The sequence below is a fragment of the Schistocerca cancellata genome, chromosome 1 (assembly GCF_023864275.1).
Source record: "Schistocerca cancellata isolate TAMUIC-IGC-003103 chromosome 1, iqSchCanc2.1, whole genome shotgun sequence".
Classification (NCBI taxonomy): Eukaryota; Metazoa; Arthropoda; class Insecta; order Orthoptera; family Acrididae; genus Schistocerca; species Schistocerca cancellata.
The window spans coordinates 260,346,831-260,362,000 of NC_064626.1; the positions used below are offsets into that span (position 1 = coordinate 260,346,831).

Here is a 15,170-nt window from a genome sequence, read left to right on the forward strand (position 1 = left end):
GAGCGACCCTTGGTTATTGGTAAGATTAGAAATAAGGTTTATATTGTGTCAGGTTATTTTGTTAGTTGTGGCTTAGTGTAAAAGAATTTACCCTTTGAGATGTGTTATGGAGGTAGAAAGGTGTAGGAAGTACAGTCCCTCAATATTTAGAATACGAGAGGAAGTTATATAGTGGAGACATGTAACATATGAGAGAGTGTGTACGAAGTAGTTGGTATGTGTGTGACTTGGAGGTTTATGAAATTGGAATAATGTGGTAATTAGAAATGATGAAGGTAATGAAGTAGTGATGTTCTGGTTTACGAAAGCATGGAGTAACCGATGGTGTCTGGTTTGAAGTAGAGTTGAAAACTTGAGTGAGGTGAAGTTGATGTTAAATTTTGTACAGGCGGTATAATAGATGGTTGAAGAATATTGCAGAGAAGGTAAAAAAAATGTTGTGTCAGTGTAGAGGTTGATGTTTAGATGCGGATATAAACCAATACCCCAGAGAACATGTAAAAAAGGTAGGAATGAGGTGTGGTAGTAAAGAGGTGTGATGAAGTGAAGGCGAGTTGCTGACAAATAGAGTTTGGTGGTGAATGGTTTGTGAACTATTGTTGCCGCTGTACGTCCTGCCTACAAAATTGAGTTTGGACAGTTAGTGATATGGTGATTTAGTAGTGTGTGTGACTTGACGAAATGATAATCCGTAGAGGTGAAAATGTATTGTCCCAGAGAGTAAAATATCTTTTGAAATTCGTAGAGAGATGTACGAATAGAAGACCCATCAAATAATAATTCACTTTGGATGAGGTAGCGAGGATGAGAGAATTTAGAGTGAGTATGGAAAGTAAAAAAGAGAAAAAATGGATGTTGGTTCGATTGTTATGAAAGAAATTTTGCTCCCTCTGTAGATTGATCCCCTAAAAATTAGGATAGTTGATAAGGGTTTATAGTTTGATTCTCAAAGTATTTGGAATGTAGGTGATGTGTATGAGCTGAAATCACTGAAAAGAGAGTATTTTGTGAGAATGGAGTTTAAAGTGTATGAGGTGGAGATTCCCATTGCCCAGGCAATTCTTAATCCGTGGATGTCCCTTATGTGAGCTGGTAGCATGTTGGAGATTAGAATGTAAATGAAGGACTAGGTATTGGTGCAGTTGACACGTTGTGTATGGCAGAGTAGGAGACCTGAGTTGAGCAGAAATGTGGATGATTTATAATAGTTGTTTGCGAATTAATGGTAGGTGCCCTGTGAAAAGAAGGAAGTCTGACTGAAGGTAGTATATACAAGTCTAGAGTGAGTCATGGTGTGTTGAAGAAGGCATAGGTTTAAGTAAAGTGAGAATGAGTCCCAAGAGTTCTTAGAGGTGATTGAACATAGGTGTGGTTGGAGTGTATAGATGTAAGAAACAATGACTAGCAAGTTGGTAATGTTTGAGACCTGTTATAAAATATGATTGTGAGAGTTGCATTATTGAGGTTTTGGAGTTTTGTATGAGCCAGGTGATGAGAGTAAGACCCCTGACTGTTTAAATTAGGAAGAGAGTAGAAGGTGTTCAAAGGCCCTATTGGTGATGTAGAGAGAAAAGGAAAGTCTGTTGTTGTAGTAAAAGTTGCAGTATATGTAAGCTGTACAGAAAGTGTAATTGATGGCCGTTCACATTGAGGTATAGATTCTGATTGTTGTTTTGAACGAGAAGCTCCCACGCAAATCCAACATTAAGAAATTATGCTAATTTATGATGTGTGTCGAAATGATGTAGATACCTGATGTGAGGTGAAATTTAGGATGGAGGTGTGTGTGTGTGAGGACGTGGCCCTTTCCCAAGCCATAGAATTAATTATTTCAGTTTGTGTGGTGGAGAATAATGATAGTGAGGAAGTATTTGTGTGTGACGGGATAAGAAGTTTTATTGGTATCCCTATTAGGCAAATGAGTTGTAGTGATGTTGAGAACAGGAAATATTGAAAATGTAGATGATGAAGGTGAAACTTGATGTTGGTAATGGAGAGTGGCTTTCAGGAGTGTGATGGTGTTAGTATTAAAACTTGTAGAAGTTATAAGGAGTCAAATTGTGGAGAGGTTATTAGCTATTGTAAAGTGAAATACAGTGAAGACTAGTAAATAAAGAGGCACTGAGCGACCCTTGGTTATTGGTAAGATTAGAAATAAGGTTTATATTGTGTCAGGTTATTTTGTTAGTTGTGGCTTAGTGGAAAAGAATTTACCCTTTGAGATGTGTTATGGAGGTAGAAAGGTGTAGGAAGTACAGTCCCTCAATATTTAGAATACGAGAGGAAGTTATATAGTGGAGACATGTAACATATGAGAGAGTGAGTACGAAGTAGTTGGTATGTGTGTGACTTGGAGGTTTATGAAATTGGAATAATGTGGTAATTAGAAATGATGAAGGTAATGAAGTAGTGATGTTCTGGTTTACGAAAGCATGGAGTAACCGATGGTGTCTGGTTTGAAGTAGAGTTGAAAACTTGAGTGAGGTGAAGTTGGTGTTAAATTTTGTAAAGGTGGTATAATAGAAGGTTGAAGAATGTTGCAGAGAAGGTAAAAAAATGTTGTGTCAGTGTAGAGGTTGATTTATAGATGAGGATATAAAACAATACCCCAGAGAACATGTAAAAAAGGTAGGAATGAGGTGTGGTAGTAAAGAGGTGTGATAAAGTGAAGGCGAATTGCTGACAAATAGAGTTTGGTGGTGAATGGTTTGTGAACTATTGTTGCCACTGTACGTCCTGCCTACAAAATTGAGTTTGGACAGTTAGTGATATGGTGATTTAGTAGTGTGTGTGACTTGACGAAATGATAATCCATAGAGGTGAAAATGTATTGTCCCAGAGAGTAAAATATCCTTTGAAATTCGTAGAGAGATGTACGAATAGAAGACCCATCAAATAATAATTCACTTTGGATGAGGTAGCGAGGATGAGAGAATTTTGAGTGAGTATGGAAAGTAAAAAAGAGAAAAAATGGATGTTGGTTTGATTGTTATGAAAGAAATTTTTTTCCCCCTGTAGATTGATCCCCTAAAAATTAGGATAGTTGATAAGGGTTTATAGTTTGATTCTCAAAATATTTGGAATGTAGGTGATGTGTATGAGCTGAAATCACTGAAAAGAGAGTATTTTGTGAGAATGGAGTTTAAAGTGTATGAGGTGGAGATTCCCATTGCCCAGGCAATTCTTAATCCGTGGATGTCCCTTATGTGAGCTGGTAGCATGTTGGAGATTAGAATGTAAATGAAGGACTAGGTATTGGTGCAGTTGACACGCTGTGTATGGCAGGGTAGGAGACCTGAGTTGAGCAGAAATGTGGATGATTTATAATAGTTGTTTGCGAATTAATGGTAGGTGCCCTGTGAAAAGAAGGAAGTCTGACTGAAGGTAGTATATACAAGTGTAGAGTGAGTGATGATGTGTTGAAGAAGGCATAGGTTTAAGTAAAGTGAGAATGAGTCCCAAGAGTTCTTAGAGGTGATTGAACATAGGTGTGGTTGGAGTGTATAGATGTAAGAAACAATGACTAGCAAGTTGGTAATGTTTGAGACGTGTTATAAAATATGATTGTGAGAGTTGCATTATTGAGGTTTTGGAGTTTTGTATGAGCCAGGTGATGAGAGTAAGACCCCTGACTGTTTAAATTAGGAAGAGAGTAGAAGGTGTTCGAAGGCCCTATTGGTGATGTAGAGAGAAAAGGAAAGTCTGTTGTTGTAGTAAAAGTTGCAGTATATGTAAGCTGTACAGAAAGTGTAATTGATGGCCGTTCCCATTGAGGTATAGATTCTGATTGTTGTTTGGAATGAGAAGCTCCCACGCAAATCCAACATTAAGAAATTATGCTAATTTACGATGTGTGTCGAAATGATGTAGATACCTGATGTGAGGTGAAATTTAGGATGGAGGTGTGTGTGTGTGAGGACGTGGCCCTTTCCCAAGCCATAGAATTAATTATTTCAGTTTGTGTGGTGGAGAATAATGATAGTGAGGAAGTATTTGTGTGTGACGGGATAAGAAGTTTTATTGGTATCCCTATTAGGCAAATGAGTTGTACTGATGTTGAGAACAGGAAATATTGGAAATGTAGATGATGAAGGTGAAACTTGATGTTGGTAATGGAGAGTGGCTTTCAGGAGTGTGATGGTGTTAGTATTAAAATTTGTAGAAGTTATAAGGAGTCAAATTGTGGAGAGGTTATTAGCTACTGTAAAGTGAAATACAGTGAAGACTAGTAAATAAAGAGGCACTGAGCGACCCTTGGTTATTGGTAAGATTAGAAATATGGTTTATATTGTGTTAGGTTATTTTGTTAGTTGTGGCTTAGTGTAAAAGAATTTACCCTTTGAGATGTGTTATGGAGGTAGAAAGGTGTAGGAAGTACAGTCCCTCAATATTTAGAATACGAGAGGAAGTTATATAGTGGAGACATGTAACATATGAGAGAGTGTGTACGAAGTAGTTGGTATGTGTGTGACTTGGAGGTTTATGAAATTGGAATAATGTGGTAATTAGAAATGATAAAGGTAATGAAGTAGTGATGTTCTGGTTTACGAAAGCATGGAGTAACCGATGGTGTCTGGTTTGAAGTAGAGTTGAAAACTTGAGTGAGGTGAAGTTGATGTTAAATTTTGTACAGGCGGTATAATAGAAGGTTGAAGAATGTTGCAGAGAAGGTAAAAAAAATGTTGTGTCAGTGTAGAGGTTGATGTTTAGATGAGGATATAAACCAATACCCCAGACAACATGTAAAAAAGGTAGGAATGAGGTGTGGTAGTAAAGAGGTGTGATGAAGTGAAGGCGAATTGCTGACAAATAGAGTTTGGTGGTGAATGGTTTGTGAACTATTGTTGCCCCTGTACGTCCTGCCTACAAAATTGAGTTTGGACAGTTAGTGATATGGTGATTTAGTAGTGTGTGTGACTTGACGAAATGATAATCCATAGAGGTGAATATGTATTGTCCCAGAGAGCAAAATATCCTTTGAAATTCGTAGAGAGATGTACGAATAGAAGACCCATCAAATAATAATTCACTTTGGATGAGGTAGCGAGGATGAGAGAATTTAGAGTGAGTATGGAAAGTAAAAAAGAGAAAAAATAGATGTTGGTTTGATTGTTATGAAAGAAATTTTGTTCCCCCTGTAGATTGATCCCCTAAAAATTAGGATAGTTGATAAGGGTTTATAGTTTGATTCTCAAAATATTTGGAATGTAGGTGATGTGTATGAGCTGAAATCACTGAAAAGAGAGTATTTTGTGAGAATGGAGTTTAAAGTGTATGAGGTGGAGATTCCCATTGCCCAGGCAATTCTTAATCCGTGGATGTCCCTTATGTGAGCTGGTAGCATGTTGGAGATTAGAATGTAAATGAAGGACTAGGTATTGGTGCAGTTGACACGCTGTGTATGGCAGAGTAGGAGACCTGAGTTGAGCAGAAATGTGGATGATTTATAATAGTTGTTTGCGAATTAATGGTAGGTGCCCTGTGTAAAGAAGGAAGTCTGACTGAAGGTAGTATATACAAGTGTAGAGTGAGTCATGATGTGTTGAAGAAGGCATAGGTTTAAGTAAAGTGAGAATGAGTCCCAAGAGTTCTTAGAGGTGATTGAACATAAGTGTGGTTGGAGTGTATAGATGTAAGAAACAATGACTAGCAAGTTGGTAATGTTTGAGACGTGTTATAAAATATGATTGTGAGAGTTGCATTATTGAGGTTTTGGAGTTTTGTATGAGCCAGGTGATGAGAGTAAGACCCCTGACTGTTTAAATTAGGAAGAGAGTAGAAGGTGTTCGAAGGCCCTATTGGTGATGTAGAGAGAAAAGGAAAGTCTGTTGTTGTAGTAAAAGTTGCAGTATATGTAAGCTGTACAGAAAGTGTAATTGATGGCCATTCCCATTGAGGTATAGATTCTGATTGTTGTTTGGAATGAGAAGCTCCCACGCAAATCCAACATTAAGAAATTATGCTAATTTACGATGTGTGTCGAAATGATGTAGATACCTGATGTGAGGTGAAATTTAGGATGGAGGTGTGTGTGTGTGAGGACGTGGCCCTTTCCCAAGCCATAGAATTAATTATTTCAGTTTGTGTGGTGGAGAATAATGATAGTGAGGAAGTATTTGTGTGTGACGGAATAAGAAGTTTTATTGGTATCCCTATTAGGCAAATGAGTTGTACTGATGTTGAGAACAGGAAATATTGGAAATGTAGATGATGAAGGTGAAACTTGATGTTGGTAATGGAGAGTGGCTTTCAGGAGTGTGATGGTGTTCGTATTAAAATTTGTAGAAGTTATAAGGAGTCAAATTGTGGAGAGGTTATTAGCTATTGTAAAGTGAAATACAGTGAAGACTAGTAAATAAAGAGGCACTGAGCGACCCTTGGTTATTGGTAAGATTAGAAATAAGGTTTATATTGTGTCAGGTTATTTTGTTAGTTGTGGCTTAGTGTAAAAGAATTTACCCTTTGAGATGTGTTATGGAGGTAGAAAGGTGTAGGAAGTACAGTCCCTCAATATTTAGAATACGAGAGGAAGTTATATAGTGGAGACATGTAACATATGAGAGAGTGTGTACGAAGTAGTTGGTATGTGTGTGACTTGGAGGTTTATGAAATTGGAATAATGTGGTAATTAGAAATGATAAAGGTAATGAAGTAGTGATGTTCTGGTTTACGAAAGCATGGAGTAACCGATGGTGTCTGGTTTGAAGTAGAGTTGAAAACTTGAGTGAGGTGAAGTTGATGTTAAATTTTGTACAGGCGGTATAATAGAAGGTTGAAGAATGTTGCAGAGAAGGTAAAAAAATGTTGTGTCAGTGTAGAGGTTGATGTTTAGATGAGGATATAAACCAATACCCCTGACAACATGTAAAAAAGGTAGGAATGAGGTGTGGTAGTAAAGAGGTGTAATGAAGTGAAGGCGAATTGCTGACAAATAGAGTTTGGTGGTGAATGGTTTGTGAACTATTGTTGCCCCTGTACGTCCTGCCTACAAAATTGAGTTTGGACAGTTAGTGATATGGTGATTTAGTAGTGTGTGTGACTTGACGAAATGATAATCCATAGAGGTGAAAATGTATTGTCCCAGAGAGTAAAATATCCTTTGAAATTTGTAGAGAGATGTACGAATAGAAGACCCATCAAATAATAATTCACTTTGGATGAGGTAGCAAGGATGAGAGAATTTAGAGTGAGTATGGAAAGTAAAAAAGAGAAAAAATGGATGTTGGTTCGATTGTTATGAAAGAAATTTTGTTCCCGCTGTAGATTGACCCCCTAAAAATTAGGATAGTTGATAAGGGTTTATAGTTTGATTCTCAAAATATTTGGAATGTAGGTGATGTGTATGAGCTGAAATCACTGAAAAGAGAGTATTTTGTGAGAATGGAGTTTAAAGTGTATGAGGTGGAGATTCCCATTGCCCAGGCAATTCTTAATCCGCGGATGTCCCTTATGTGAGCTGGTAGCATGTTGGAGATTAGAATGTAAATGAAGGACTAGGTATTGGTGCAGTTGACACGCTGTGTATGGCAGAGTAGGAGGAGACCTGAGTTGAGCAGAAATGTGGATGATTTATAATAATTGTTTACGAATTAATGGTAGGTGCCCTGTGAAAAGAAGAAAGTCTGACTGAAGGTAGTATATACAAGTGTAGAGTGAGTCATGATGTGTTGAAGAAGGCATAGGTTTAAGTAAAGTGAGAATGAGTCCCAAGAGTTCTTAGAGGTGATTGAACATAGGTGTGGTTGGAGTGTATAGATGTAAGAAACAATGACTAGCAAGTTGGTAATGTTTGAGACCTGTTATAAAATATGATTGTGAGAGTTGCATTATTGAGGTTTTGGAGTTTTGTATGAGCCAGGTGATGAGAGTAAGACCCCTGACTGTTTAAATTAGGAAGAGAGTAGAAGGTGTTCGAAGGCCCTATTGGAGATGTAGAGAGAAAAGGAAAGTCTGTTGTCGTAGTAAAGGTTGCGGTATATGTAAGCTGTACAGAAAGTGTAATTGATGGCCGTTCCCATTGAGGTATAGATTCTGATTGTTGTTTGGAACGAGAAGCTCCCACGCAAATCCAACATTAAGAAATTATGCTAATTTACGATGTGTGTCGAAATGATGTAGATACCTGATGTGAGGTGAAATTTAGGATGGAGGTGTGTGTGTGTGAGGACGTGGCCCTTTCCCAAGGCATAGAATTAATTATTTCAGTTTGTGTGGTGGAGAATAATGATAGTGAGGAAGTATTTGTGTGTGACGGGATAAGAAGTTTTATTGGTATCCCTATTAGGCAAATGAGTTGTACTGATGTTGAGAACAGGAAATATTGAAAATGTAGATGATGAAGGTGAAACTTGATGTTGGTAATGGAGAGTGGCTTTCAGGAGTGTGATGGTGTTAGTATTAAAATTTGTAGAAGTTATAAGGAGTCAAATTGTGGAGAGGTTATTAGCTATTGTAAAGTGAAATACAGTGAAGACTAGTAAATAAAGAGGCACTGAGCGACCCTTGGTTATTGGTAAGATTGTAAATAAGGTTTATATTGTGTCAGGTTATTTTGTTAGTTGTGGCTTAGTGTAAAAGAATTTACCCTTTGAGATGTGTTATGGAGGTAGAAAGGTGTAGGAAGTACAGTCCCTCAATATTTAGAATACGAGAGGAAGTTATATAGTGGAGACATGTAACATATGAGAGAGTGTGTACGAAGTAGTTGGTATGTGTGTGACTTGGAGGTTTATGAAATTGGAATAATGTGGTAATTAGAAATGATAAAGGTAATGAAGTAGTGATGTTCTGGTTTACGAAAGCATGGAGTAACCGATGGTGTCTGGTTTGAAGTAGAGTTGAAAACTTGAGTGAGGTGAAGTTGATGTTAAATTTTGTACAGGCGGTATAATAGAAGGTTGAAGAATGTTGCAGAGAAGGTAAAAAAAATGTTGTGTCAGTGTAGAGGTTGATGTTTAGATGAGGATATAAACCAATACCCCAGACAACATGTAAAAAAGGTAGGAATGAGGTGTGGTAGTAAAGAGGTGTGATGAAGTGAAGGCGAATTGCTGACAAATAGAGTTTGGTGGTGAATGGTTTGTGAAATATTGTTGCCGCTGTACGTCCTGCCTACAAAATTGAGTTTGGACAGTTAGTGATATGGTGATTTAGTAGTGTGTGTGACTTGACGAAATGATAATCCATAGAGGTGAAAATGTATTGTCCCAGAGAGTAAAATATCTTTTGAAATTCGTAGAGAGCTGTACGAATTGAAGACCCATCAAATAATAATTCACTTTGGATGAGGTAGCGAGGATGAGAGAATTTAGAGTGAGTATGGAAAGTAAAAAAGAGAAAAAATGGATGTTGGTTCGATTGTTATGAAAGAAATTTTGCTCCCTCTGTAGATTGATCCCCTAAAAATTAGGATAGTTGATAAGGGTTTATAGTTTGATTCTCAAAATATTTGGAATGTAGGTGATGTGTATGAGCTGAAATCACTGAAAAGAGAGTATTTTGTGAGAATGGAGTTTAAAGTGTATGAGGTGGAGATTCCCATTGCCCAGGCAATTCTTAATCCGTGGATGTCCCTTATGTGAGCTGGTAGCATGTTGGAGATTAGAATGTAAATGAAGGACTAGGTATTGGTGTAGTTGACACGCTGTGTATGGCAGAGTAGGAGACCTGAGTTGAGCAGAAATGTGGATGATTTATAATAGTTGTTTGCGAATTAATGGTAGGTGCCCTGTGAAAAGAAGGAAGTCTGACTGAAGGTAGTATATACAAGTGTAGAGTGAGTCATGATGTGTTGAAGAAGGCATAGGTTTAAGTAAAGTGAGAATGAGTCCCAAGAGTTCTTAGAGGTGATTGAACATAGGTGTGGTTGGAGTGTATAGATGTAAGAAACAATGACTAGCAAGTTGGTAATGTTTGAGACGTGTTATAAAATATGATTGTGAGAGTTGCATTATTGAGGTTTTGGAGTTTTGTATGAGCCAGGTGATGAGAGTAAGACCCCTGACTGTTTAAATTAGGAAGAGAGTAGAAGGTGTTCGAAGGCCCTATTGGTGATGTAGAGAGAAAAGGAAAGTCTGTTGTTGTAGTAAAAGTTGCAGTATATGTAAGCTGTACAGAAAGTGTAATTGATGGCCGTTCCCATTGAGGTATAGATTCTGATTGTTGTTTGGAATGAGAAGCTCCCACGCAAATCCAACATTAAGAAATTATGCTAATTTACGATGTGTGTCGAAATGATGTAGATACCTGAAGTGAGGTGAAATTTAGGATGGAGGTGTGTGTGTGTGAGGACGTGGCCCTTTCCCAAGCCATAGAATTAATTATTTCAGTTTGTGTGGTGGAGAATAATGATAGTGAGGAAGTATTTGTGTGTGACGGGATAAGAAGTTTTATTGGTATCCCTATTAGGCAAATGAGTTGTACTGATGTTGAGAACAGGAAATATTGGAAATGTAGATGATGAAGGTGAAACTTGATGTTGGTAATGGAGAGTGGCTTTCAGGAGTGTGATGGTGTTAGTATTAAAATTTGTAGAAGTTATAAGGAGTCAAATTGTGGAGAGGTGATTAGCTATTGTAAAGTGAAATACAGTGAAGACTAGTAAATAAAGAGGCACTGAGCGACCCTTGGTTATTGGTAAGATTGTAAATAAGGTTTATATTGTGTCAGGTTATTTTGTTAGTTGTGGCTTAGTGTAAAAGAATTTACCCTTTGAGATGTGTTATGGAGGTAGAAAGGTGTAGGAAGTACAGTCCCTCAATATTTAGAATACGAGAGGAAGTTATATAGTGGAGACATGTAACATATGAGAGAGTGTGTACGAAGTAGTTGGTATGTGTGTGACTTGGAGGTTTATGAAATTGGAATAATGTGGTAATTAGAAATGATGAAGGTAATGAAGTAGTGATGTTCTGGTTTACGAAAGCATGGAGTAACCGATGGTGTCTGGTTTGAAGTAGAGTTGAAAACTTGAGTGAGGTGAAGTTGATGTTAAATTTTGTACAGGTGGTATAATAGAAGGTTGAAGAATGTTGCAGAGAAGGTAAAAAAATGTTGTGTCAGTGTAGAGGTTGATGTTTAGATGAGGATATAAAACAATATCCCAGACAACATGTAAAAAAGGTAGGAATGAGGTGTGGTAGTAAAGAGGTGTGATGAAGTGAAGGCGAATTGCTGACAAATAGAGTTTGGTGGTGAATGGTTTGTGAACTATTGTTGCCCCTGTACGTCCTGCCTACAAACTTGAGTTTGGACAGTTAGTGATATGGTGATTTAGTAGTGTGTGTGACTTGACGAAATGATAATCCATAGAGGTGAAAATGTATTGTCCCAGAGAGTAAAATATCTTTTGAAATTCGTAGAGAGATGTACGAATAGAAGACCCATCAAATAATAATTCACTTTGGATGAGGTAGCGAGGATGAGAGAATTTAGAGCGAGTATGGAAAGTAAAAAAGAGAAAAAATGGATGTTGGTTCGATTGTTATGAAAGAAATTTTGTTCCCCCTGTAGATTGATCCCCTAAAAATTAGGATAGTTGATAAGGGTTTATTGTTTGATTCTCAAAATATTTGGAATGTAGGTGATGTGTATGAGCTGAAATCACTGAAAAGAGAGTATTTTGTGAGAATGGAGTTTAAAGTGTATGAGGTGGAGATTCCCATTGCCCAGGCAATTCTTAATCCTTGGATGTCCCTTATGTGAGCTGGTAGCATGTTGGAGATTAGAATGTAAATGAAGGACTAGGTATTGGTGCAGTTGACACGCTGTGTATGGCAGAGTAGGAGGAGACCTGAGTTGAGCAGAAATGTGGATGATTTATAATAATTGTTTGCGAATTAATGGTAGGTGCCCTGTGAAAAGAAGGAAGTCTGACTGAAGGTAGTATATACAAGTGTAGAGTCAGTCATGATGTGTTGAAGAAGGCATAGGTTTAAGTAAATTGAGAATGAGTCCCAAGAGTTCTTAGAGGTGATTGAACATAGGTGTGGTTGGAGTGTATAGATGTAAGAAACAATGACTAGCAAGTTGGTAATGTTTGAGACCTGTTATAAAATATGATTGTGAGAGTTGCATTATTGAGGTTTTGGAGTTTTGTATGAGCCAGGTGATGAGAGTAAGACCCCTGACTGTTTAAATTAGGAAGAGTGTAGAATGTGTTCGAAGGCCCTATTGGAGATGTATAGAGAAAAGGAAAGTCTGTTGTCGTAGTAAAGGTTGCGGTATATGTAAGCTGTACAGAAAGTGTAATTGATGGCCGTTCCCATTGAGGTATAGATTCTGATTGTTGTTTGGAACGAGAAGCTCCCACGCAAATCCAACATTAAGAAATTATGCTAATTTACGATGTGTGTCGAAATGATGTAGATACCTGATGTGAGGTGAAATTTAGGATGGAGGTGTGTGTGTGTGAGGACGTGGCCCTTTCCCAAGCCATAGAATTAATTATTTCAGTTTGTGTGGTGGAGAATAATGATAGTGAGGAAGTATTTGTGTGTGACGGGATAAGAAGTTTTATTGGTATCCCTATTAGGCAAATGAGTTGTACTGATGTAGAGAACAGGAAATATTGAAAATGTAGATGATGAAGGTGAAACTTGATGTTGGTAGTGGAGAGTGGCTTTCAGGAGTGTGATGGTGTTAGTATTAAAATTTGTAGAAGTTATAAGGAGTCAAATTGTGGAGAGGTTATTAGCTATTGTAAAGTGAAATACAGTGAAGACTAGTAAATAAAGAGGCACTGAGCGACCCTTGGTTATTGGTAAGATTAGAAATAAGGTTTATATTGTGTCAGGTTATTTTGTTAGTTGTGGCTTAGTGTAAAAGAATTTACCCTTTGAGATGTGTTATGGAGGTAGAAAGGTGTAGGAAGTACAGTCCCTCAATATTTAGAATACGAGATGAAGTTATATAGTGGAGACATGTAACATATGAGAGAGTGTGTACGAAGTAGTTGGTATGTGTGTGACGTGGAGGTTTATGAAATTGGAATAATGTGGTAATTAGAAATGATGAAGGTAATGAAGTAGTGATGTTCTGGTTTACGAAAGCATGGAGTAACCGATGGTGTCTGGTTTGGAGTAGAGTTGAAAACTTGAGTGAGGTGAAGTTGATGTTAAATTTTGTACAGGTGGTATAATAGAAGGTTGAAGAATGTTGCAGAGAAGGTAAAAAAATGTTGTGTCAGTGTAGAGGTTGATGTTTAGATGAGGATATAAACCAATACCCTAGAGAACATGTAAAAAAGGTAGGAATGAGGTGTGGTAGTAAAGAGGTGTGATGAAGTGAAGGCGAATTGCTGAGAAATAGAGTTTGGTGGTGAATGGTTTGTGAACTATTGTTGCCCCTGTACGTCCTGCCTACAAAATTGAGTTTGGACAGTTAGTGATATGGTGATTTAGTAGTGTGTGTGACTTGACGAAATGATAATCCATAGAGGTGAAAATGTATTGTCCCAGAGAGTAAAATATCCTTTGAAATTCGTAGAGAGATGTACGAATAGAAGACCCATCAAATAATAATTCACTTTGGATGAGGTAGCGAGGATGAGAGAATTTAGAGTGAGTATGGAAAGTAAAAAAGAGAAAAAATGGATGTTGGTTCGATTGTTATGAAAGAAATTTTGCTCCCTCTGTAGATTGATCCCCTAAAAATTAGGATAGTTGATAAGGGTTTATAGTTTGATTCTCAAAATATTTGGAATGTAGGTGATGTGTATGAGCTGAAATCACTGAAAAGAGAGTATTTTGTGAGAATGGAGTTTAAAGTGTATGAGGTGGAGATTCCCATTGCCCAGGCAAATCTTAATCATTGGATGTCCCTTATGTGAGCTGGTAGCATGTTGGAGATTAGAATGTAAATGAAGGACTAGGTATTGGTGCAGTTGACACGCTGTGTATGGCAGAGTAGGAGGAGACCTGAGTTGAGCAGAAATGTGGATGATTTATAATAATTGTTTGCGAATTAATGGTAGGTGCCCTGTGAAAAGAAGGAAGTCTGACTGAAGGTAGTATATACAAGTGTAGAGTGAGTGATGATGTGTTGAAGAAGGCATAGGTTTAAGTAAAGTGAGAATGAGTCCCAAGAGTTCTTAGAGGTGATTGAACATAGGTGTGGTTGGAGTGTATAGATGTAAGAAACAATGACTAGCAAGTTGGTAATGTTTGAGACCTGTTATAAAATATGATTGTGAGAGTTGCATTATTGAGGTTTTGGAGTTTTGTATGAGCCAGGTGATGAGAGTAAGACCCCTGACTGTTTAAATTAGGAAGAGAGTAGAAGGTGTTCGAAGGCCCTATTGGAGATGTAGAGAGAAAAGGAAAGTCTGTTGTCGTAGTAAAGGTTGCGGTATATGTAAGCTGTACAGAAAGTGTAATTGATGGCCGTTCCCATTGAGGTATAGATACTGATTGTTGTTTGGAACGAGAAGCTCCCACGCAAATCCAACATTAAGAAATTATGCTAATTTACGATGTGTGTCGAAATGATGTAGATACCTGATGTGAGGTGAAATTTAGGATGGAGGTGTGTGTGTGTGAGGACGTGGCCCTTTCCCAAGCCATAGAATTAATTATTTCAGTTTGTGTGGTGGAGAATAATGATAGTGAGGAAGTATTTGTGTGTGACGGGATAAGAAGTTTTATTGGTATCTCTATTAGGCAAATGAGTTGTACTGATGTTGAGAACAGGAAATATTGAAAATGTAGATGATGAAGGTGAAACTTGATGTTGGTAATGGAGAGTGGCTTTCAGGAGTGTGATGGTGTTAGTATTAAGATTTGTAGAAGTTATAAGGAGTCAAATTGTGGAGAGGTTATTAGCTATTGTAAAGTGAAATACAGTGAAGACTAGTAAATAAAGAGGCACTGAGCGATCCTTGGTTATTGGTAAGATTAGAAATAAGGTTTATATTGTGTCAGGTTATTTTGTTAGTTGTGGCTTAGTGTAAAAGAATTTACCCTTTGAGATGTGTTATGGAGGTAGAAAGGTGTAGGAAGTACAGTCCCTCAATATTTAGAATACGAGACGAAGTTATATAGTGGAGACATGTAACATATGAGAGAGTGTGTACGAAGTAGTTGGTATGTGTGTGACTTGGAGGTTTATGAAATTGGAATAATGTGGTAATTAGAAATGATGAAGGTAATGAAGTAGTGATGTTCTGGTTTACG

General features: G+C 37.5%; 1 long non-coding RNA gene across 4 annotated transcripts in view; it reads left to right on the forward strand.

The window, feature by feature from the left end:
• The first annotated feature begins 4,875 nt into the window (after positions 1-4,875).
• LOC126170775 (uncharacterized) overlaps positions 4,876-15,170 on the forward strand; it is a 296,049-nt gene continuing 285,754 nt past the window's right edge. For all 4 annotated transcript variants that reach the window (XR_007535463.1, XR_007535464.1, XR_007535465.1 and 1 more), the window contains exon 1: positions 4,876-4,942. This is a non-coding gene — a long non-coding RNA (uncharacterized LOC126170775). The remainder of the gene's footprint in view (positions 4,943-15,170) is intronic.